At 37.9% G+C, this 24,620-nt stretch overlaps 1 pseudogene; it reads right to left on the reverse strand.

Annotated features, from left to right (window-relative positions):
* Window positions 1-20,564: 20,564 nt before the first annotated feature.
* On the reverse strand, window positions 20,565-20,664 carry LOC132284351 (small nucleolar RNA R71; annotated as a pseudogene).
* Between the last annotated feature and the right edge of the window lie 3,956 nt (window positions 20,665-24,620).

Consider the following 24,620-nt stretch of genomic DNA (forward strand, 5'->3'; position numbering starts at 1 on the left):
AGTAACTATGTTGTCGGTCTGATCTGACGTGATGTTCGAGTATCCACTTTGTTTGATTTCGCATTTCATTTTCAAGTTGATAACTAGATGATGTTGTAACTTGCTGTTTCTTATTTGTTGTTCCATTTTAAGTTACAGGATGTTAACTTTGCGAAATTGTGCTTTATGCGTTGTATTGGAAGTTCCAATGTTGGTTAAATTGCATCAATATTGAAAATCGTGTTTTGAAGTTCTAATAAAGCTTAGGATTGATCCTATTGATTCATTTATAACATAGACGTTAGGTGGCATGAACCACTACTATTATTTTGTGCTTTAGATTCTAAGTTGATGGCTTTGAGAACTTAAACCTTGTTGCATTGTATAACACGCGCTTTTGTTGTTGAATTGCATGGATAATGTGATTCTTGTTAACTTGTATTCAAATATGCTTTTGTCATATTGTATGGATTACTCTAGACCTAGTTCAATTGTATTGAAAATGCAATTCGTGTTAGTCTATGCTCAAGTATTCTTCTTGTCGTGTTCTTTGGATTTTCCCAACCATGATTCATTTCATACACGTATGTATATCATGATTCTTGTTGCTTAGACTCTAAGGTAGCTTAGGATGCTCCCTGAGTCTCACTTGGACATAGACGTTAGGTGGCATGAGCCCTTTTAACATGTTTCACCTTAAAGTGATAAATTTGTAAAATGCTAGGTCAATGCATGCTCATCTCCTACGAGTAGCTTTATGTTACTCACCCCTATGATACTGGGGCATATTTCAGGTACGAAGACTTAGTTCGTGACGCCTAGCATTCCTTGGATGTCGTGTAGCTTTCAAGTTTCCATTTCATGCGAATGTTAGCATGAAATGTCATTTTGTAGACTTATATGTCAAAATATGTATATTTGATCCCATGTATGTAATGTGTACTTAATTACACTCCTTTCAATGTATTTGACATGTACGAGATGAGGCCGGAGGCCAGTGACATGTGTATTGTATTCTATACAACTTTTTAACTTCATGAAATATTATGAAAACCTTAAAAAATCGCAAGTCATTGCTTCACCATGGTTGCATCGGGTGTGGGAATTCCATTTTCATTCTATCATAGGGTCTTATTAATCTTGTATGAAGTATGGCCAAGGGCCAAACGGTCATTTGACTCCATTTTACATTTTTGGATTTCATATTTTCCATTCCAAGTCCATTTTTGCCTTTTTGCCCGTTTGGGGGTCGGATTTTGCATCGACTATATTTTTAAGCCATGGACCATTGTAGCGCGTCTAAATAGGTGAGTTACGTTTGTATGCATAGTCGTTTCTAGGCAAAACCTCATCGTTTGTGTTTTGAGCCTCCTACGATTTCATTTTGCATTTTTGTTGCATATTCTGATCTAGGGGAATTCTAGACTTTTTATTTCATGTTTATTTCCTTCTTTCAACACGGTTGAATAGAAAACATGATTTTAGGGGGGGTTTCTTTTTTGTATTTTTCCAGAAAATGTCGTCTTGGCATAGGAAATCGCTTACGAAGTTCAGCTTTCAGTTTTCTATTTATCAGCTTTTTGGACCTCCATGACCAGATTTCATGGAGGGGAATTTCGGGCATTCTACATTGCGGTTTTTTTGAATTCTCTTAAGATTCACGTAGAAAACTCAATTTTGAGGGGGGTTTCTTCTTTGTATTTTTCCAGAAAAATTCATCTACTAGCCCGTTTTTACTCTCTGTTCTGGCTGTTTCTAGAAAAAAATGCTTGTAGCAGCTTTTTGGGTCCATCTTGACCTAGGCTGTTCAAGGGGCATTTTAGGGACTTTACATCGTATTTTTTTTGGTTTCTTCTACATAGTCGGGTAGAAAACATGATTTTAAGGGGGGTTTCTTCTTCGTGTTTTTCCAGAAAAACTCGTTTAAGGATCTGTTTTTAGCCTCGGTTCTGGAAAAAAATTTAATTAGTGCTTGCTGTTATAACACTATTATTGCCCAGATTTCTTACCCGGAAAATAAGTCTAATTTTTTGAAACTTTGAGGCTTCATATCTTCTTCGTACCGACTCCAAATCAAGTGATTTATAAGTCTAAGTTTATTAGTTTTTGCTTGTCTATCCAACGATATTCACGGTTACATCTAATTCTATCTGAAAAGACTATTTTACCCTTTGTAAAGTACCCTTGCCGCATTGATTTTAAACTCAAAGGTTGTTTTTTTTTTTGAAACTTTGACGTTTCATATCTTCTTCATCCGGACTCTGAATTAAGTGATTCTTGAGTCTAGATTCATTAATTTTTCATAATCTATCTATTAGTATGCTCAGTTGCATCCAATTTTGTCTAAAAAGACCATTTTACCCCTTGTCAATTACCTTTGCCGCACTGTTTTGAAACCCGAAAGTTGGTTTTTATGAAACTTTGGAGTTTCATATCTTCTTCATCCGGACTCTGAATCAAGTGATTCTTGAGTCTAGATTTGTTAATTTTTCGCTCTCTTTCCAGCGGTGTGCTTGGTGGCACCCAAATCCACATTTTTTAAAAATAACTATTTTGCCCCTGGGGGCTTATTGGTTATATTTTTGACCTTTTGCTTCCGTATCAGTTCTCATTAAGTTCCACGACCTCATGGAGGTCACTTTGACTTCTTAGAGTCTTATTTTCTGTGTTCGCTTTCGCTTATCGGATCCGTTATTGGGTCAACCTTTGGTTTATCACAGGACACGTTAACCTAAAAACCAGGGTCGTCACAAAGGAAGTGGTCATGAAAGAAGTGATCAAATTGCTAGATGCGGGAATCATCTACCCCATCTCTGATAGCAAGTGGGTAAGCCCCACTTAAGTGGTCCCCAAGAAATCCGGCCTCACCGTTATTGAAAACTCAACGGGTGAGCTCGTGCCATAACGAACCACCACCGGATGGCGTGTGTGCATTGACTACCGAAAACTCAATTCTACCACTACGAAGGATCATTTTCCACTTCCATTCATTGATCAAATCTTAGAAAGGCTAGCCGGCCAACGCTATTATTATTTTCTTGACGGTTATTCCAGCTATAACCAAGTGGCAATCGCCCCCCAAGATCAAGAGAAAGCAACCTTCACATGTCCCTTTGGAACTTTTGCCTATAGACGCATGCCCTTTGGGCTATGCAATGCACCGGCAATATTTCAAAGGTGCATGATGTCCATATTCTCCGATGTGGTTGAAAAGTTGTTGGAAGTTTTCATGGACAATTTCTCCGTCTTTGGCTCCTCCTTCGATTCATGTCTCCATAATCTATCTCTTGTACTTCAAAGATGCAAGGAGACAAATCTAATTCTAAGCTGGGAGAAGAGTCACTTTATGGTCCAAGAGGGCATTTTTCTAGGAAATATTATTTTAAAAAGAGGAATTGAGGTAGACAAAGCCAAAGTGGAGTTAATTTCTAATCTTCCTCCTCCAAATTCCGTCCTTTAAATCCGCTCTTTCCTTGGTCATGCCGGATTTTATCGTCGCTTCATCAAGGATTTTAGTAAAATCTCTCGACCCTTGTGTAATCTTCTTGCCAAGGATGCTCCATTTGATTTTGATGAAGCTTGTGTGGAAGCTTTCATGACATTTCGCACTCTTCTCTCATCTGCCTCAATCATGAAACTGCCTAATTGGTCTCTTCCATTTGAGATCATGTGTGATGCATCCGATTATGCATTAGGCGCGGTTTTAGGCCAGCATGTGGACAAACTTCCACATGTCATCTATTATGCTAGCAAAACTCTCTCCGATGCCTAACTCAATTACACCACTACTGAAAAAGAATTGCTAGCTGTGGTGTATGGCTTGGATAAATTCCGCTCTTATCTTCTTGGATCTAAGGTCATTGTCTTTTCGGATCATACTGCCCTTAGGCACTTACTTGCAAAAAAGGAGACCAAGCCCTGCCTAGTTTGATGGATACTCTTACTCCAAGAGTTTGATATTGAAATCCGGGATAAAAAGGGATCGACAATGTTGTCGCCGACCATCTCTCTCGCCTACTCATTGAGAAATCCTTTGAATATGCTGCAGTCCGAGACTCATTTCTGGATGAGCAACTATTTCAGATTTCCCATTCAAGTCTCCCTTGGTTTGCTGATATTGTCAACTATCTTACGGTAGGCAAAATTCCATCCAATTGGTCCAAACAGGAGAAAGACCGGTTCTTCTCCCAAGTCAAAATTTTCTTTTGAGAAGATCCAGAGTTATTCAATTATTGCCCAGATCAAATCATCCCATGATGCCTTCCTGAAACCAAAACCACAAGTGTCCTAAATTTTTGCCACACTCTTGCTTGTGGCGAACACTTCAGTGCCAAAAAGACCGCTGATAAAGTCCTTTAAAGCAGATTTTATTGGCCATCCTTGTTTCGGGATGCTTATAACTTCTGCAAGTCATGTGAGCGATGTCAACGGCTTGGCTCCATGTCTAGAAGAGACATGATGCCCCTCACTCCCATATTAATTGTTGAAATTTTTGATGTGTGGGGGATTGACTTCATGAGACCATTTCCATCTTCTTATGGCTATGAGTATATCCTTGTAGTGGTGGATTATGTTTCCAAATGGGTTGAGGCTGAGGCTACCAGAACCAATGATCATAAAGTCGTGATTAAGTTCATTCAATCCAACATTTTTAGTCGTTTTGGTACGCCCCGAGCAATTATCAGTGACGGTGGATCTCATTTCAGAAATCGTTATCTTAAATCCGTCCTCTCTAAGTACTTCGTCATCCACAAGGTTGCCACACCTTATCACCCTCAAACGAGTGGTCAAGTGGAAGTATTTAATTGAGAGATTAAGCATATCTTGGAAAAAATGGTCATTAAGACTAAATGATGCGCTTTGGGGCTATCGGACGGCTTACAAGAAGCCCATTGGCATGTTGCCATATCGGCTTGTCTTTGGAAAAGCATGTCATCTCCCAGTTGAACTATAGCATCATGCTTATTGGGCCATAAAAAGGCTCACTTTGATCTCCAACAAGTTGGCTCTACTTGTAAACTGCAGCTTCATGAGCTTGAGGAAATTCGAAATGATGTATATGAAAGCGCTAAAATCTATAAGACAAAGACTAAAACTTTTCATGACAAACACATTGTCCACAAGTCTTTTGCCCCTAGACAGAAAGTTTGGCTTTTCAACTCTCACTTGAAGCTCTTTCCCAGTAAACTCTATTTACGGTGGGATGGGCCATATATCATCACTTCCGTCTTTCCTTATGGTGCAGTCGAACTCCAAGATCCTACCGATGGATCTCTCTCTAAAGTTAATGGCCAATAGCTTAAGCCTTATGTGGATGGCATAGTCCCTATCCGCAAAGTAGAGAAAGTCCTATTAACGGACCTAATTTATGAGGATTGATGCGTGATCTTGGGTCGTCTAGTTATCGACATAAAATTTAGCATCCATGGGAAGTAATTCTTCTATCTTCCGAGCTTCCCCCTTCCACATGTCAATTGCCAAGAATTTTTTGAAAATTTACGAAGTTTAACCAAAATGTGCACTCTTTCGGAATTGTCTCATCTAGCGTTCTGGCGGTCACATTCGGTCTTCTTCATCGTTTTCAAGTCTCCGTGCCACCACGGGAAATATTTAAGGTCATTTAGGCATGTCTCCCATCTTATCCAAGTTTTAATGACTCTCTCTCGGGCCTTTGAGCGCTTAATCTAGTTCCAATGATTCTACACATGTGCTAGGGTTTCGAAGCATTGTCCGTCTATGTTAGGTTGCCTTCGTTTTTATCCCGGCCCTTGGAGGCTACAATATGCTGCACAAAGCAGCATTTGAAGAGGCTCCACGGGCGCCCGCCATTTTAGACAGTGAGCTAGAAGCTTCCGCGGGCGCCCGCCAATCCTTGCGGGCCCCGGCCAACCCTCGCGGGCGCTCGCCAAAACCCACAGTACCCCTATTTTGCCTCGCGGGCGCCCGCGCCTCTTCTTAGCTGGGTGATAAATGGGCTTTCAAGCCTATTTCATTGCTTTTAACCTCTCCTTCTCTCTTTCTCTCCTCGCCCTAAACCTCTTCAACCCTAAAAACCTTCCTCTCTCCAACCCTAACCACCCATCTCATTTCATCTTTCCCTCTCCCATCTCTCTCATTCTTCTTCCTCTCATCCTCAAGCCCCTCCATCATCAAGCAAGGTTTTTGGTTCCTCCATTGTAGGTAAGTTTCCAACCTTCGTTTTCTTTTAATTTTTGATCAAAGAAGGACGGGATTTCTTGTGTGGGAGGATATATGATTGTTGGGATTGTGCATTGCTGATTTTCATGTTAAATTTTTGGGATTTTCACATCTTTAACATCATTTTGCCTCTTTTCCCTATTCTTGTGCACGCCAGGTGTTTGTAGAAATTCCTGAACCAAATTTCCTCACTACAATGGCTCCCAAAGTTGCGTCCAAGCGTACTCGCTCGTCCGAGGGCCCTTCTAATGTGCCTTCAACTCCAAATTGGGTTGAATGGCCAATTGTCCCCAAAGCTAAATTCAACATTGCTAATGATTTTGAGCAAAATGAAGAAACGGCATGGTCAGTCCGTGAATTGAGGGCACGTGGCCTCGCATCGCTTTTTAAGCTACGCGTTTATGCCCACTACCCGCGCGTGGTTCGTCTGTTCTACGCAAACTTGTTCCATTTATGTACAGAATCGGACATCATCAAAACTACCATTGATGGCGACATTTATGAATTTAGCCTGGATGACCTTGCTATGGCTATGGATTGTCCATTGGCTTCGTCGGTGGATGAGGCAGGCCTCCCTCTTTATGTTGAACCATCGACTCGGCTTCCTTTTGCGGACATTGTGGGAGAAATTTGTCACGGTTAATTTACCGGCAATCGAACCACAATCACTAATAAATCCTTTTTACCATGCTGGTTGTGGTATCTTGATTCGGTCCTGGCTAAGAACGTCTTTCCCGTGCCAGGCCATTCCGAGCGTAAGGGGGATTTTCTGAAAGCCCTCTACGCTGCTGAAAAGGAGTACTGGTTTTGCGTCCCATAGCTTGTTTGGGACCAAATTCTCAAGATTTATAATGAGTTGATCTTGGTGAGGTCCAGCAGTGCCACCACCTGGGCATTTCCATTTCCATACCTTATCACCAGGTTGCTTAAAGATGTAGAGTTTAGAGCACCTCGTGGTGAGGCGAAAGAGAAGACAATGGTTAACTTCAACCTTGGGGTCTGGAAGTCCAGTACAGTTCAGCTTAAGACGTCCCGACATGCTCGCATTGGGGACGACTTGGATTGGGGTGCTCTAGCTCCTCCTATGGCTCCGGCCCCTAATGCCCCCGCTGCTCTAGCTGCCCCTATTGCTTTGCCGTTGGATGTCATGACCCGTGCTGATTATCTAGCCCTCAATGCTCGTCTTGATGCATTTGACATGCATTTTGGCAACATAGAGGGCGCCATTTAGAAAACTAAGGAGAGCCAGGAGGTTTTACAGGCTATGCTCCAGACTCTACTTGACCGTGCACCCGGCGCACCTGGTGGTTCCTCCACCACTCCGATGATGGAGTGATTCTATGCTTCTAGTCTTATTTCCCTTTTTAGTAGTACTTTTTAGACTTCATTTGGGCCACGTTTGGTAATTGCTTTCTATCCTCTTTTGAACTTACAACTGCATCGCTTTTGCTACTTTGCATAGATTATAGTTTTTAGTTGAATAAATTGCAGTTATTTTCGTTCATTTTGGATTCATATGATTCTTGCTGTGTATAGATGCTTTTGACAGGTTTTTGCAACCAAGTTTGGGGGCATGCTCATGGAATTCACGAAGTGGCCTATTTTTGCACCGCCATTCAATTCCTCTTCAACTTGGTAATATTGTTCTTGTTGCACTCTTCCTTTTTCATTATTTATCCTTTGTCTTCTCACATTGAGGACAATGTGACATTTAAGTTTGGGGGTGCATTGCAATTGTTGCATTTTTGAGATAACATTTTTGCTTGCATGTCCATATCTTGATGCATGTAAGTTAGTAAAGTCATTTTGTTGGAAGCAATGATAGTGTAATCATAGAACTTATTGGAAATGGAAGCATATGTTTAAGACTTTGTGTATAGAGGCAAATGATATTTTTGAAAATAAAGAAAAATTTGTAATGACCATGTTGATTCATATCGGTTTGTATAACCGTTTCAATTAGATTTTCGTTGGATTTCAAACTCTTTTATGCTTCACATTGCGCAGATGCATACCGGGAACCTAATTGTGAGGTATGCAACCCAACTTACCTTGATCATGACTCAGCTAATTTGAGGTGATGACCCTAATGAATGGATATCTTTGGCATTTTTAATTATTTTGAATTAAAAAAAAAAAAAGGTAAGCAATGAGAATGACCAGTTTGAGTTCATAGCCTTTCCAACTCGAGTTATTAAGCCCTAGGAGTGTCTCTACACTTAACACCCTAAAGCCATCCGGTTTGGGAGTTGTTGGCCTAACACTTGCTACATGAGTTGGTTAGAAAGCTTAAGGGACTTAGACATTGCATGGTCATTCACAAAAAGTTATAAATAAATAAATATGGTTCGTTGGAGTTCGTAGTTTTTCCAACTCGAGTTATTAATCCCTAGGAGTGTCTCTACACTTAACACCCTAAAGCCATCCGGTTTGGGAGTTGTTGGCCTAACACTTGCTACAAGGGTTGGTTAGAAATCTTAAGGGGCTTCGACATTGCACAACCATAGTATGTATCATTTCGAGCTATTCAATAAATTTTCAACAAGCAACAAAAGTTGTATTATGAATAAAGTCATGCCTTAGAAACCCTTTTTAGAAGGAAATTCAATGATTTGAAAGCTTGTGTTTCTAAGATTGGAAAAAGAGGGTAAAAGCCGTATATTGGGAATCCGGTTCACTTTCACTGAAGTTAGAGTTCAATTCTATTTTAGAAATGACAATTGAAGTGTTTATATAGACTATGATGATTGATGCATAAAAGTTGAAATATGTTTTACCATTTTTGTTTATCAAGGCCTCATATATGTAAGGTAGTCTGCTGAATGAGTCTGTCTCCAATTTTCTTTTGTTCTAAGTTATATTTGAGCTTTGTAGGTAATTTCTCACTTTACGATTAATGCATGTTGTCAGCATTTCGTATGTTGTCATTTTTTGTTAGGTTCTATGTTTTGGTTTTACTATGGGACTAGCAAAATGTAAGTTTGGGGGGGGGGGGGTGATAAGCACCGAATATTGCATATTCAAGCACCCTTATTTGCATTAGTTAAGTCCATTAGTTGGAAATAATGTATAGTTTAGCTTTATCTGTTTGTTTTCATTTATTTTCAGGTCGGTTCCCCCGAATGTAGCTAAAGGAGTGGTTTTGACGATCTTTTGAAGAACCAAAGCAAGCCGTGCTGGGGACTTTTATTTGAGCCAAGTTTCTTTAGCTATCTTGTGTATAAATTTTGTGGCATTGCATTCATAATGAAAGACCGTGTCGCTACATCAACCAAAGTGGCCAAAGAAAGGAGCTACATGTGCAGAAGTCAAGCCTCCGCGGGCGCCCGTCAATCATCACAGTAGCAGGCCTTCCTCCGCAGGGCCCCACAGCTCTCGTTCGCCCCCGCCGCGGGCGCTCGCCAAACATGGTAGTAAGCCACCTCCAGATGTGAGCGCCCGATCTGCAGAGAGCAGCTTACCTACTCCTGATTTTGTGCTGAACCTGGTTCCCTCTGCATTTTGTGTGGTCCAAATGATCTCTAGCGTGGTTGAAGCTCGTGATGGAGTGGAGAGAAGTAGGTTTTTACCTAGATAAGAGGGAGGAGGCATGTATTTTTCCATATCTCACATTTTTAGCTAAGTTCTAGAGAGAGAAAGGAGTGTTCTTGAGTTTTGGTGTATTTTGGGTCCTCTAAGTACAAAAATAGAGAGGATGAGCAGCTCAATCTCTTCATTCCTTGTTCTTATGGGTAACTAAATCATTCTTTAGGGAGGTAATGAAGCCCTCCCTTGTAAGCATGCTCTACCTTTGATTCTATTTTGGGGTAACGATGTATAGTTTTGGTTTTTCCATGATCTTAAGCACCTTACTTCTTGTAATGGATTTTAATGAATATAAATGATTATTTTGAGTTGATTATCTGGTCTTAGATTGTTTCTTCTCTTAATCATATTGTTTGCAGTTTGATAGTGACAATGAAAATGAGATCATGGAATGGTTTTATTGGCATAAAGATGGAGAACCTTGATAGTCCATGGCTTAGGTTCCCCCTCTGATGGTTTATGCTTGATTCCTAGCTTTATCTACATTCATTATTAAATTAATGGCTTGATAATCTTTGACTTAGTGAGCATGTTTAAGGCTACACCTTAGTTTAGGTAGTTTAATCATATGGACCTTTGATAGGTTATTCTTGCCTTTTTGATTTAATGAACTTCTTGAAGGTATTATAGTAACCAAGTGTTGCTACATATCATGACCATCATATATGTTGTTTTTCCCCAAATTAGTTTTAATCTAGCATGTGAATAGGGTTGGAAGTGGATTCATCTCCATAGTCCTCTCTATTTATTATTCTTGCTCTTTAATTCCTAGCAATATTGTTTTATGTATTATTCAGCTCTGAATTTCAGTGACAAACCAACAAAACTCTATAACCCCCCTTTTTATCATTCTAAACGTGATTTTAGACACCTTGGTTGCCACACACTAGCAGTCCCAGTGGTTTAACTTACCCGACCAATAGCCCTATTTTATAATGATTTGTGTTATTGCAAAGGTTGATGTATAATTTACAACCGATCAGGTACATGCAGCACGTCTCTACGTAAGCACAAAATCATGTCTCTAAAGCACAGTAACAACATGGCACCTCTAAGCATATAAGGAAGGCATACTAATGCCACACAACAAGAAAGCAAATGTGGACATACTTCCACCTACTCATGCATCGCAATATCATAAATCAAACTACTAACATGGCAGTAAACGAATCTGTAGAAGATAAAAATGATGCAACAATGAACCCTATGGACATCGTGTCCTAGAGTATCTAGGTGAAAGGAAAGGCCAGTCCTAGCCATAAATTGACTCTAAAAACCAATGCGACAACAACTTGTCTCAAAATAAATGTGAGCCCTTACCACAATGGTAAGACTCTAACAATCCATCTCCGAATCAAAAGGTGACACTCCAATGACACTAATAATGCAATGCTCTCTCTACCCGAAACATCAATTAATCGACTTGATCCCAAAGGTGTCATCAAGTGAGGAGAACTAAAAAAAAATGACAATTATAGCCATACCAACAACAACCAAATCAATCACCACGACTGACCCCCAAAACAATCATCATTATCATCGATCATAAAGACAACACCTATCAAAACAAAACCAACACTGATTCCATCTGAACTGCACTTGTAGCTAGCCAGTATGGTAGCATGACAGTGCCATGCACCCGCCCACAACATACCTACCCACCAAAATTGCAATCCCAGAAGAATCATCCCGATCAACCAAGGATCCTAAGAGGTCCATAACCTCATCATGGCTCAAAACCAACAAATCTAGCACTACAGCAACGCCAAATGACTCAACTCACGAGAGCCTAAACAAAAGGTGACCATCCACCTACCCCAAAAACCAATACTAGGTCGACAACTACCTATACCACCACGAGGCTGTGACTACAATCACCATTAACCTCAACTCGTGCCTCAATGACCAATCCCGTGTCATGCCAAACATGCAACACAGCTATGGATATACAATTCTAATTTAGCACACATGATATGTCATGCTCTTTACACTAGAACAAAGTCATGTTAAACAAACAGCATACCACATGTAGCACATAAGCACATAAGCATGTTATCAAACCAAAATATGTTATCATAAAGCATATAAACACATAGAGTATGGCAACATAAGCATGATATACACCCAAAACCCGTTGTCCAAGGTATTCACCCCTAGGAACTCTGATACCACTTGCGACGAACCGAAAGTTGATCCAATAACAGATCCGAAATGTGGAAGCGAACCAAAAACAAGGTCTATAGGGATATCAATCATCCTTAAGACACCCAAGTGACTTTCTATGAAGTCATGAAACTCAAAGAAATAACTAGAAGCGGAAACTAGAAGAGAAAGGGTCAAATGGTACCCTATGGCACCAATGACAACCAAGGGTAACAAAACCTAGTTCAACTTGACCACGTATGCCGTTACACAGCCCAAACATGATTAATGAAGTTGAGTGTAAGTAAAACAATTGGTGCAAGACTAAAGAGACAGTAACTAAACAAAATCAACAAGGCAGCTCCATTTCGGTTGACTGAAATGGAGCATCGGTCTGCCGAAACAAGTCTGGAAAAAGAAGAGAAAAGAGCTCTCAGTTCTGTCGACCAAAGTGACAAACCGGTCGACCGATTTAGGGCTCGAGATAAAAAAATGAGTTACGGTCGACCGAAATAAGCCTCGGTGAAGAAAATGGCTATTGGAGTTGAGTTTTTACTGTGCAAATAAAACCCAAAAGAGTATCGGTTGACCAAAACAACCCATCGGTCGACCGAAACAGGTCAAAAATGTGAAGATGAACCTGCTATGCACTAAAACTGAAAGAGAAATTCCTAAGTCTCAAATGGATCCCCCATTGCATGATTAAAAGGAATTGTATGCAAGTGTGTGATGATGTGAACATACACACAAGTGTAAAATAACATTTTAAACATGCTGAAATGGCCTATGGCCTTATTACAATTCATTTACAACATTTGACATGTCAAACCTCCAAGTTAGAAAAATTACATTTCATAGGCAAAACTTAAACATGCTAACACTTGCATGTGAACAAGAATGCTTCTAAAGAAACTTCAATTCTACAAATCACCAAAGCAAGTGCAAATCTCCAATCTTATATCCTGCACCTAAAATATGCCCCAGTAACTTTGGGGTGAGTAACATAAAGCTACTCTATGAGCATGCATCGACCTACATTTTACAATTTTATCACTTTAAGGTGAAACATGTTAAATGACTCATGCCACCTAACGTCTATGTCAAGGGTGAGACTCAGGGAGCATCCTAAGCTACCCTAAATCATTTCTAGCATAAATCATATCATTCATGCAATTTCAATAACATAACAACATACTTTACAAAGCAACAAGATATAGGTTCTTAAGGTTATCAACTTGAAATCTAGGATGCAAAAACAACCAAAGTGGGTCATGCCACCTAACGTCTATGTTCTAAATGAATCTATCGGATCATTCCTAAGTCACATTTGAACAATATAGCATAGATGTACTTAACAACATAAAAGTTCTCAATGATTCATTAAAAATCATAAAACATGAATGTACTTAACAACATTAAAAGCATGTTGTGATTCATTCAAAACCATAATGCATAAATGTACTTAACAACATTAAATCACCAATAACCAAAACCACAAGTGATAATTAAACATTGGTTGTCAACTTGAAATTGAATGCGAAAACAAATAGTGGAAGACTTGGACATCACGTCTCGGACTAAACCAAGAACAAAATGGTTATTTCGGGCATTAACCCGCTGGGAAGACCACCCTAGTGCGCACTATCTCAATGGGGAGAACTCATACCTCCCGCACTAGAGCCAAACTATAGCCATATCACAGTAACAATGTCCCAAGACTCCAAAATAAATAAGTTAACAACTTATATACGAAATATATATATCAGCACGAAACTACATTCCATGCACAAGTAGGTTGAAACCACATAATACATGCCCTAAATCCACAACTACTATAGGATGACAATGTCGAATCTTCAGAGCGCGATTTGTTACGCGCTATAATAAAATCACATGTCGAATCTTCAGTGTGCGATTCGTTACACGCTATAACAATATAATTCAATATTGAACATAATCGCATAAGTCCATTACAAGTCTAAAATTATGCTTAATATCAATGTTAAACACATGATTTAATCGATAATGTAATAGGAACGGAAATTAATTATATAACCTAATTAATTTCTCTAAGTTTCATATCTCAGTCAAATGAACCCTAATTAACACATGTTAAACAACATAACTTATTCATTACATGAATCAAATCAAAAGCTTACTTAGGTCATTGGATCAATAGGGTAGAATTTAATTAAAACATGATAATTAAATCCCTAAATTCTAAAACAACATCAAATGATCCCAAATTAACGTATGCTAGTATACAAGCCCTAGTAATCACAATTATCAAGTTAAAAAATTAATTAGGCCAATGAACCATTAAATGGATTTTAACTAATCATTTTAATTAAAATCTTTAGATTTTTATACTTATCCAAATGCTCTCAAATTAAAGTATGTTAAGAAACATGCCAAGGCTTAATTTAAAAGCATATTACAAGTTCATTTCATGCAAGGTATGACCATGGAAATTAATCTTTCACAAAAGAAAAATATTAAATAAAAATGCAATTCTTATTCAAACAATTTCAATTTAATATATGTTAACAAACATATCAAATGCGACGGCCCAAGTTTTTCAACCCGGCGCGTCAGTGATGAACCGAAAGATAACCCGATAACGGATCCGAAATGCGAAAGCAAAAGATAAAACAAGGATATCTAGAGATACAACATGACTTTAAGACACCAATATGACCCTCAACGAGGTCACGGAACCCAAAGGAATCAAATGTAAAAGCAACATTTCAAAAAAGAACAAGAATGAACCAAGGAGCAAAAATGTCATTTTTAGATTAAAAGTGGGTGCCAATGAGCACACCATTGGAAAGACAATAAAAAATTAATGAATTTAGACTCAAAAATCACTTGATTCGGAGTCCAGATGAAGAAGATATTGCTAACGGAAGAAAAAGGGGCAAAACGGTCAAAAAGTCAACCCAAGACCATCTAAACGGTTAGGAGACCCCTTCTAACCGGTTAGAAAGCAAAAACCAGTGACCAACTCACTGCCCACGCTCATCTAACCGGTTACAAGATTCACCACTCGTACACTTGACCCGTACACTTGCACTACAACTCAGCAAAAACTTGGCAGCAGGGGTTTTTCTGGAAAAAAATGGGATTTTGAGGCTCTAGATGACATTTTCTGGAAAAACACAAAGAAGAAACCCCCCTCAAAAATGAGTTTTCTACGTGAAAAAAAAGAAAAAACGAAAAATACTCACTGTAAAATGCCCAAAATGCCCTCCCAAGAAATCTGGTCCAGAGGGTCGAAAAAGCTGCTAAATGGAAAACAAAAAGCTGAACTTTGCGATTGATTTCCAATACCAAGATGATATTTTCTGGAAAAACACGAAGAATACCCCCCCCCCCCAAAATCACATTTTCTAAGTGACTAGGTGGAGACCAGAATTTATTTCCCAAAGGAAATTCCCAAAATGCCCTTAAGCAAGATTTTGCAACAAAGATACAAAACGATTCCGTAGGAAGCTCAAATCACCAAGGATGAGGTTTTTCTTGAAAATGATCATGCACGCAAATGTAACTTACCTATTGGACGTGCTACAATGGTCCATGGCTCAAAAATATGGCCGATACAAAATATGACCCCCCAACGGCCAAAATGCCAAAAACGAAGTTTGGAACGAAAACTTGGAATTTAAAATCTTGAAATGACTTCAAAATACCGTTTGCCCTTTAGCCACACCTCATACATGTTTAATGAATGCTAATGGAAAATTTTCATACATAATGCATAACCCGGAGTGAAATAGCATACAAAAACGCATGATTTTTCACATAATCTCATTAAAGGCAAAAATCAACATCCATGACGTAAATGTGAATCAAAAAGAAGTTTGGCCCTTGGCCTCATGTCATATACATAAAATGAGAATCAAAAGTGTGCTTAGACACACATTACAAGTTTAGAATCAAATATACACATTTGACATATAAAGCTACAAAGGCATTTCAAGCCAATCTTCACAAAATGGAAATCTTCAAGTCCACAAGTCATCCAAGCATAGTGAGAGTCTCAACTTTAATTCTTGTACCTGAAATATGCCCCAGTATCATAGGGGTGAGTAACATAAAGCTACTCATAGGAAATGAGCATGCATCGACCTACGTTTTACAAGTTTGCATGATTTAATTATTGTGGTTCATTCCACCTAACGTCTATGTCAAAGGTGAGACTCAAGGAGCATCCTAGCTACCTAAGATCATTTCTAGCATCAATCACCTCATTCATGCAATTTTAACAACATAGGGTCATGCTTACACAAAGCAACAACATAGGAGCATGCTTACACAAGGCAACAATATATAGATTCTCAAGGTTATCAACTTGAAGTCTAAAATGCAACATCAACTAAATATAACAATTTAGCATAATTAGAATATCTAATACCACACATCAAGACATAGATTCTCTAGGTTATCAACTAAAAATCTAAAAGTGTGTAATCAACTAAATATAGCAATTTAGTATGGATGTACTTAACAACATCAAAATTGCTAATAGCCAAAACCACAAGTCAATAAGGTAAACATGATTGTCAACTTGGAATTGAATGCGGAAATAATTAGTGGAAGACTTGGACATCACGTCTCAGATTTTCGCCGAGAACAAAATGGTTGTTCCGGGCACTAACCCGCGGGGAAAACCACCCTAAGTGCACACTATCTCAATTGGGGAGAACTCATACCTCCCGCACTAAAGCCGAACTTTAGTCATATCACATGTAACAACAATGTCCCAAGACTCTAAAATAAACCAAATAAGTTCATAACTTATATATATTACTACTACATAGTAACAAGTTAGCAATATAACTCTCAATTGTGCATAATAAGCATTTCATATCCATAATGCTATGAAATCACAAGCCAACAATATATTCATATTAGAAACATACTCTCAAGAATATAAATTTAACAACAATGCTCTTCAATGCATATAACACAATCAAGTGAATACATCACAAGTCTAAATCCATGCTCTTAAAATAGAAACAACTTCTAAAACATGATTAGATCCATGGATAAACAATATAGAATTTAATTACATCAAAATAATTAAAATTTCTAGATTTCAAATCATTTCCAAATGGCCTCAATTTAATATATGCTAATAGACATATCATGGTCATTACATATATTCACACAAAAGCTTAATTAGGCCCACGAAACCACAAAAATAGATTTTAATTAATTGTCTTAGTTAAAGTCTCTAAATTTTCAAACTCAACCAAATGCTTTCAAATTAAAGTATGTTAACAAACATGCCAAAACTCAATTTAGAAGCATAATACAACTTAATTTCATGCAAGGTACGGCCATGAACTTTAATCTTTCATAAAAGATAAATATTAATTAAAAAGAGCAATTCTTATTTAATTAATCCCAATTTAATATATGTTAACAAACATATTAAAACAAGATTTTCTACCATGCCACAATTCAAAACCAAGTTACACATCTTCATGAATTTTAAATCTTATACAAAGAAATAAAAATTACTAACTTTCTAGATTTGATACAAGGCATACATATATGTTATATAATCATGGAAAACAGACAATACGACACACAAATAATCCTAAAACATTCCCTACCTCCATCTGAAATAAAATCTCAAATCCCCACCAAAATAAATCGGCTCCGAATCCGACGAAACTCCTAGGTTTTGTCGGGGACAACACGACGAACATGAATCCCAAGGAAGCCCCATTAAAAACATCACTTGACTTCAAACCTGAACTCAAGAAATGGCCAAAACGAGATTCCAATCGGTTGGAATCGAAGGCCTCGCTGAAGGGAACAATAAACATATAGGCATTACCACTTTTTTGTGAGGGGAGGAAGCTCAAAAGAAGAGAGAGAATATGGCAGCCATGGCTGCCCTGAGATCCGGCCAAGAAAGGGGAGAGAGATAGTGAAATATGATTTTTTCACTAAAGACCTCCTATTTATAGAAAAACTCAAAAAGTGCCCCGAACGGGCCCTGCCAGGTCCCAAAAAGTGAAATTTAAGCAGACGCGCTCAAACGGCAAAACTCCATGAATGAAAAAGATTCCAAATGAGAAAATATGAACAACGGAAGAAACGGTGTTGACAACCGAGTCCCAAGCAGAGAGTTATGCCCAAAACAATTTTGGCGCAAACTAGGGCCATAAACCCTGAAACTGGAAAATATCGTCCAGGTGGAAATTCTAAGAGTCCATGACTCGACAAAATGTGAAAATGAATCCCATACGAGGATCCAGGCTCAAAACAAGGCATTGAGCAATAACTTTCCTTAATTGCACAATGGCCCCTCCAAAAAGTGAAAACTACGAAACTGCATCAGAATGAAAATATCTTCCAGAGGATATTTTCTTAGATACCCCTGAAATAAAATATCTTCAAAAGATATTTATGAAAAATACCGCAAGAAAAGAAAAAGTTTCTAAAGAACTTTGCATTTATGCCCCTATGAGCACTGGCAGCAACAAGAGTACTTTCTCACAAAAGTAAATATGCGTATCCCATAGAAATCATTGAGAATGAAGATACGTGAAGTCAGAAACCAACTTTGAACACAAGAAGTGTGGTTACGCAAACAGAGTGACAAGCGAGGAAAAGACAAAATAGGGAAAAGACAAAAAGTGAATAGTGTCGAAAAATAAAAAATGCGGAATTGACTCAGTCCTCAAAGGAAGTTGTCAATCCACAGAAAAGAGTATCAGAAGTCACTCTAGAGCACTTGATATGGCACTAAGTGACGAGGAACTGAACTCAGAAAGGGAAAGACAATGGAAAAAATTTATTCAAAAAATTCGGGCCATTATATCAAATCCAAACTTTCTAGCATGCCATAATTTAAATTAAATTCTAGGACTTGAACAAAAGCATGCATACAAGTTGTATAATCATGGAAAACACTCCATACAACACACATAAAATCCTAAAACATCCCCTATCTCAATTTGAGATGAAAATCTCAAAAGCCCAACGAAATAAAAGTGCTCCAAATTTGACGATACCCAAGGGTTTTGTCGGGGATAACATGACGAACAAGAATCCAAAGGAAGCCCCATGAAATTCACAACTTGACTTCAAACCTGAACTTAAGGAATGGTCAGAAATGGATTCTAATAAGGGGGAAAGGTAAAGCTCGTCGAGGGGAACAATAAACGTGAAGGCCGAAGACTTTTCACTTAGGAAATCAAGTGGAGGAGAAGAAGAAAAGGTGGCAGCCCAAGGAGTTCCCACGGCTACCGGCCAAGAGGGGGAGGAAGATGATCAAAATTTGACTTTTCTTCTTTAAGTCCCCTATTTATAGAAAATCTCAAAAAGTGCCCCAAAAGGGCCCCACCGAGTCCAGAAAAGTGGATTTTGAGTAGACGTGCTCAAACGGTGAAACTCTGTGAATAAAAAAGATTCAAATTGAGAAAACATGAATAACGGAAGAAACGGTGTCAAAAACTAAGTCTCGAACAAAGAGATATGCCCCAAACAAGTTCGGCGGCAATCGGGGTCAAACACTTTGAAACTGGAGAAAAATGATCAGAACAGAATTCTAAGAGTACACGATTCGATGAAATGTTAAAATGAATCCCATATGAGGATCCAAGCTCCAGACGAGGTGTTTTTGCAATAACTTTCGCTAATTGCATAATGGCCCCTTTAAAAATTGAAAAACTGCACTAATGGCCCAGAATGAAAATATCTTTAAAAAATATTTTCTTAAAAACCCCTGAAATAAAATATCTTCAAAAGATATTTATGAAAAACACCCCAGGAAAAGAAAAAGATTCTGAAAAACTATGCATCCATGCCCCTATGGACACCGGGAGTAACCAGAGTACTTTCTTACAAAAGTAAAGATACGTATTTCGTGGAAACCACTTAGAATGAAGATATGTGAAGTCAAAAACCAACTCCGAACACAAGAAATGAGGTTATGCCAACAAAGTGACAGACGGTAAAAAGACAAAATAAAGGAAGTTGTCAATCCAAAGAAAAGAGTCTCGGAAATCATTCCAGAGCACTCGAGACGACACTAAGCGACGAGAAACTGAACTCAAAAAGGAAAAGACCAACGGGAAAAAAATGTCCGTAAAAATATGAGAAAAGGAAAGGAAGGAAAAAGACTGGGTCATTACACAGAGATGACGATGGAAAGCTCATTTATAGGTTTTTTTGTGTTAGGGATTATCAAAAGAGGCAAGGAGTCTGTTGAGCCGTGTATTACTGAAGATTTTTATTTTTATTTTTAATTTTAATTTTTTTTTTCATATTCACGGGAGGACATTATACCCTTAAAAATATATTTATTAACGAGTGGCTTTAACCTCTCGTGGAAATAGTTTTTTACGAGGATTTTATTAACACCTTGTGAAAGAGTGACCCTTTATGTCACAATTACAAGTGGCCTCTTATAAACCTCGTAAAAGGTAGCTTCTATGAGGCAAAATAGAAGATCCAGTAAATACAAAGTTGTAAAAACTCAGTTTTCTTGTAGTACGGTTAAAACTCTTCCCTTTCACCATTAAAGATAAGGCAAAATATTGGTTAAATAATCTAAGGGCTTTTTCAATAACTTCTTGGGTAGAGCTGCAACAAGAGTTCTTGAAAAAGTACTACCTGGTTTCAAAGACCAATGTAATGAGAACTTCAATTAGAGAATTTTTTTCAAGGGGAAAGGGAATTGTTTCATGAGGCATGGGAGCGCCTGAATGATTTGCTTAGGAAGTGTCCACATCACGACATTCCTAAATGGCAATTGGTTCATGTTTTCTTTTAAAGTTCGGACAATTTTAAAGGAATGGTGGATGCTTCCATGGGTGGTTCATATCTTGATAGGCATGAGGATGATGTATGGCATCTATATGAGAGCATGAGTGAGAATTCAATGCATCGATCCTTATCTTTCAAAAATGGTAGAAACCTAGGTGGAAGGAAAAATGTCGGCTTGTATCAAGTTGACCATTCCAATGATATAGCCGCCGAAGTGAAATCTTTATCCCAAAGGTTTGATCAATTTTTGATCAAGCAAAATTTGGCGAATCAAGTGTCTTCCTCCCTTAGCCATACTCATCATATTTCCAATGAAGCTTGCATGACTTGCTCTATTGTTTTACATTCTACTTCCAATTGTCCCCATGGATATGTGCAAAGTAAGCACCATGAATAAGTGAATGCCACATTTATAAACCAAGGGAATAATCCCTATGGTGCCATTGCAATGCCGGGTGGAGGAACCATCCAAACTTCTCTTGGAAAAGCCAAGGGGAAGGCTCAAACCCTCCCCAAGGTGGTTTTTAAGGGAAGTATATTTCGCCCCCAATGCAAAGCTAAGGTTCCCAAGGTTATAGATCATCTTTCCAAGCATCACATGGTAACCAATTCTCAAACTCTCATTTTCCAAACCAATCTTCATATTCTCAAGGAAATTCTAGGAGTCCCACTTTTAAAGAAAAAGTTTTGACTGCTTTGGGTACTTTGGAGGCAAATACCCAATTACTTCATTCTTATTCCTAATCCATTGCAAAGCTAGAAACCCAAGTTGGGCAAATAGTTAATACATTAAATGCTAGGGAAAAAGGGAAAATACCTTTAAATCCACCACCCAAGCAACAATTTGTTGTGGAGACCAATTCCTCTTCGGAAGGTTACACAATTGAATATGTCAGTGCGGTGTCAACCTTAAGAAGTGAAAGAATTGTTGACAATCAAGTTGGTGTTCAAATAAAGAGAGTGAACCGGTGCAACCAAAAGTTGACCCTCGTCCCGTCTCACATCTTATTCCTCCTTCATTGCATGTGAAAGACCCCTTTGTTGAGAAAGATTTGAAAAATTCTTGTGTTGAAAACGTTTTGAAAAAGGATTTTGAAAAAGTTTTTGAGCCAAAGGCTCCATTTCCGGATGCCTTAAAAGGATCCAATTCTCTTAAAAAACAACAAAGCAAAGCCAATGAGATAATTGAAGTGTTTATGTAAGTGAAGATTAATCTTCCTCTCTTAGATGCTATTAGAATAATTTCGGCTTATGCCAAATTTTTGAAAAACCTTTGCACCCTAAAGAGGAAGAACAAAAGTCAAGTACCAAAAAAAGTTATTTTAACCGAGCAAATAAGCTCCATTTTGCAACGTAACACACTCCCAAAATTTAAAGACGTTCACCTTCTACTTCTTGTATCATTGGTGATCATGTCATTAACCAGGCTCTTCTTGATTTAGGAGCAAGTGTAAACCTTCTTCCATATTCAATGTATGTTTAATTGGGCTTAGGAGATTTAAAATCGTCGTCGGTAGTTTTGCAACTAGCCGACCGATCCGTCAAAAAGCCCCAAGGTATTATTGAGGATGTCTTGATTAAAATTGATAAGTTTTTCTTCCTAATTGATTTCATTGTCATTGACACAGAACCGGTCCCAAATCCTAAGAGCCAAATTCCTCCACACGGGCCGATGCCTTCTACAAGAAGGTATGCTTGGACTTAAAAATAAAAAAAATTCAATTTAAGCCTCCACTTGGGCTGTCTAAAGCATGCAAACAATTAAAGCACAAGAATTAAAGAGAAAGTTACAAATAGTCCTTAAGCAACTTCAAAAAAAAACTTTTAACTACTTCAAGGTCCAGCATTTGCTCCACTTTGTTTCAAGTACCTAATTAACAAATATTAGATGAGAAAATAAAAATTAAAATGACTTTAAAGTAAATAATCAACAAAGAACTAATGTATAATTCAATTCTTTAAACCGTTAGATCCCTGGCAACGGCGCCAAAACTATGATGCGACCGAGCGTGTGCACAAAATAATGCACAACACTTTAGGTTTAGAAATAATGTCAAGTGGTCATCATATTTTATAATTTATAAAACCACTAAACATTTATACTATAGAGTATAAAGCGAGTAGGGATCATCCCAAGAGATCTTAAAAATGTAGGTTTTTGGAATTGAATTCTACTTTAGTGCTTATGTGATTGCTAAAAAGAGATTTGTTTTGCGATTAGAACTAATTTTAATTTAATTACTTGCAACAAGAGAATAGAGTTTTAAAGATTAGGAAAGAGACTTAGAGTGTAGGATTCACCACAAAAGCACATTCCCTGACTCACTAACTTTCAACTAATTGGGGAAATAATTAAATGTAATTCTAATGTAACTAACACTTTTTTTTTTTTTTTGGATGGTAAATCAAACACGCACACACTTTTTTGCCTATGCCGGGACTCAACCCCTTCCCCTCTTCTTTGAAGATGGAGAGGTTATACCATTGGGCCAATGGCATTTTGGTAATGTAGCTAATACTTGCAAAGAAAAGTATAAAGCATCAATTTCAAGCTTGAATTGCCTACCTAATGACAAATAAACTAAGTGTAATGCAATTCACCAATCCAAATAATGGTCCATCAATTTAAGTTACAATTCTAGCCTACATTAATCTAGTGGATAATGTATTTGTGACAATAAGCATGAAATTCAAACACAGGCATGGATGGTCTACTTACCTAGGAATTAAGTGCAATTAAACTAATTAAATTTAAATTAAACTAACTAAGCATGAAATTAAACTAATGAGAAAATGAATTGACCTAATTGTGTAGTACCATTCATCTAGTAAAAGCAATATCCATCAAATTGGAATACAAATACAACTAATTAGCCATATGCATAGACATCACAAGAATCAATTTATAAGGAATTCAAGTGTAAAGCTTGTTTATTCATCAACAACACATAAGACAACATAAGATTGATATGAATAAACAATTGAAAGAATTAAATCATGTTATTCAAGCCTATACATCAATTACATAAATAAATCCCCAAAAAGTATGAAAAGAGAGAAAGTTTAGGTTACATGCTTAGGGTTTATCCAACCATAAGTAGAAGAATCAGCCATTCATGGGTAATGGAGTCGAAGATAGGACAATCCCCATCATCTGCTTCATCTTCTCTGAGCTTTTCTTCCAAACCCTAGCCCGTTCTTCGTTTCTCCTCTTTTTGCGTGTTTTTCTAAAGAGAATATCGATACCGAGAAAAAAACTAAATTCTCAAAAAATAAAAACTAACTATTAAAATAATGAAAAACTAACCCTAAAAATAATGGTTCACTTGGCCTTAAGTAACAAGCCCATTAGAGCCAAATAGGTTACAAAATAAGCCCAAAAGAGTTGATCCCGTAACTAGTCTGCTGCCAGGAACTTGGCGTCCGGACATAGCTTTTGGTGTCCGGATGTAGTGCATAAAAGACTCGCGTTCGGACATGAGGAATGGCGTCCAGACGCGGCATTTGGCTGCATCCTTGCTTTTTTCTAGAATTTATCCTGATGCTCTGGCTTGACTCCAAAAATGTGGTAATGGACCGATTCAAACCCATTTGAACTTTATTGCCCTGAAATACACAAAAACATAAATTAGGACTAAAACATAAAAATAAGATAAATGCAAAGACTAAAATACCCTAGCTTTGGTGCTGAAATGTGCAACATTTAAGCACTTATCAGAGTGTATTGATAAGCACCGAATATTACATATTCAAGTGCCCTTATTTGCATTAGTTTAGTCCATTAGTTGATCTTATTGTACATATTAGCTTCATTTGCATGTTTTTGTTTACTTTTAGGTTGGTTCCCCAAAGATAGTTAAAAGTGAGCCTTTGATGAGTTCGTGAAGAATCAAAGCATGCCATTGCCGGGGACCTTCATTTTGGCTAAG

The sequence above is a fragment of the Cornus florida genome, unplaced genomic scaffold (genome assembly GCF_030987335.1).
Source record: "Cornus florida cultivar Cherokee Brave unplaced genomic scaffold, ASM3098733v1 CherokeeBrave_3.0.0_Hap2_Chr01, whole genome shotgun sequence".
In the NCBI taxonomy this organism is placed as follows: Eukaryota; Viridiplantae; Streptophyta; class Magnoliopsida; order Cornales; family Cornaceae; genus Cornus; species Cornus florida.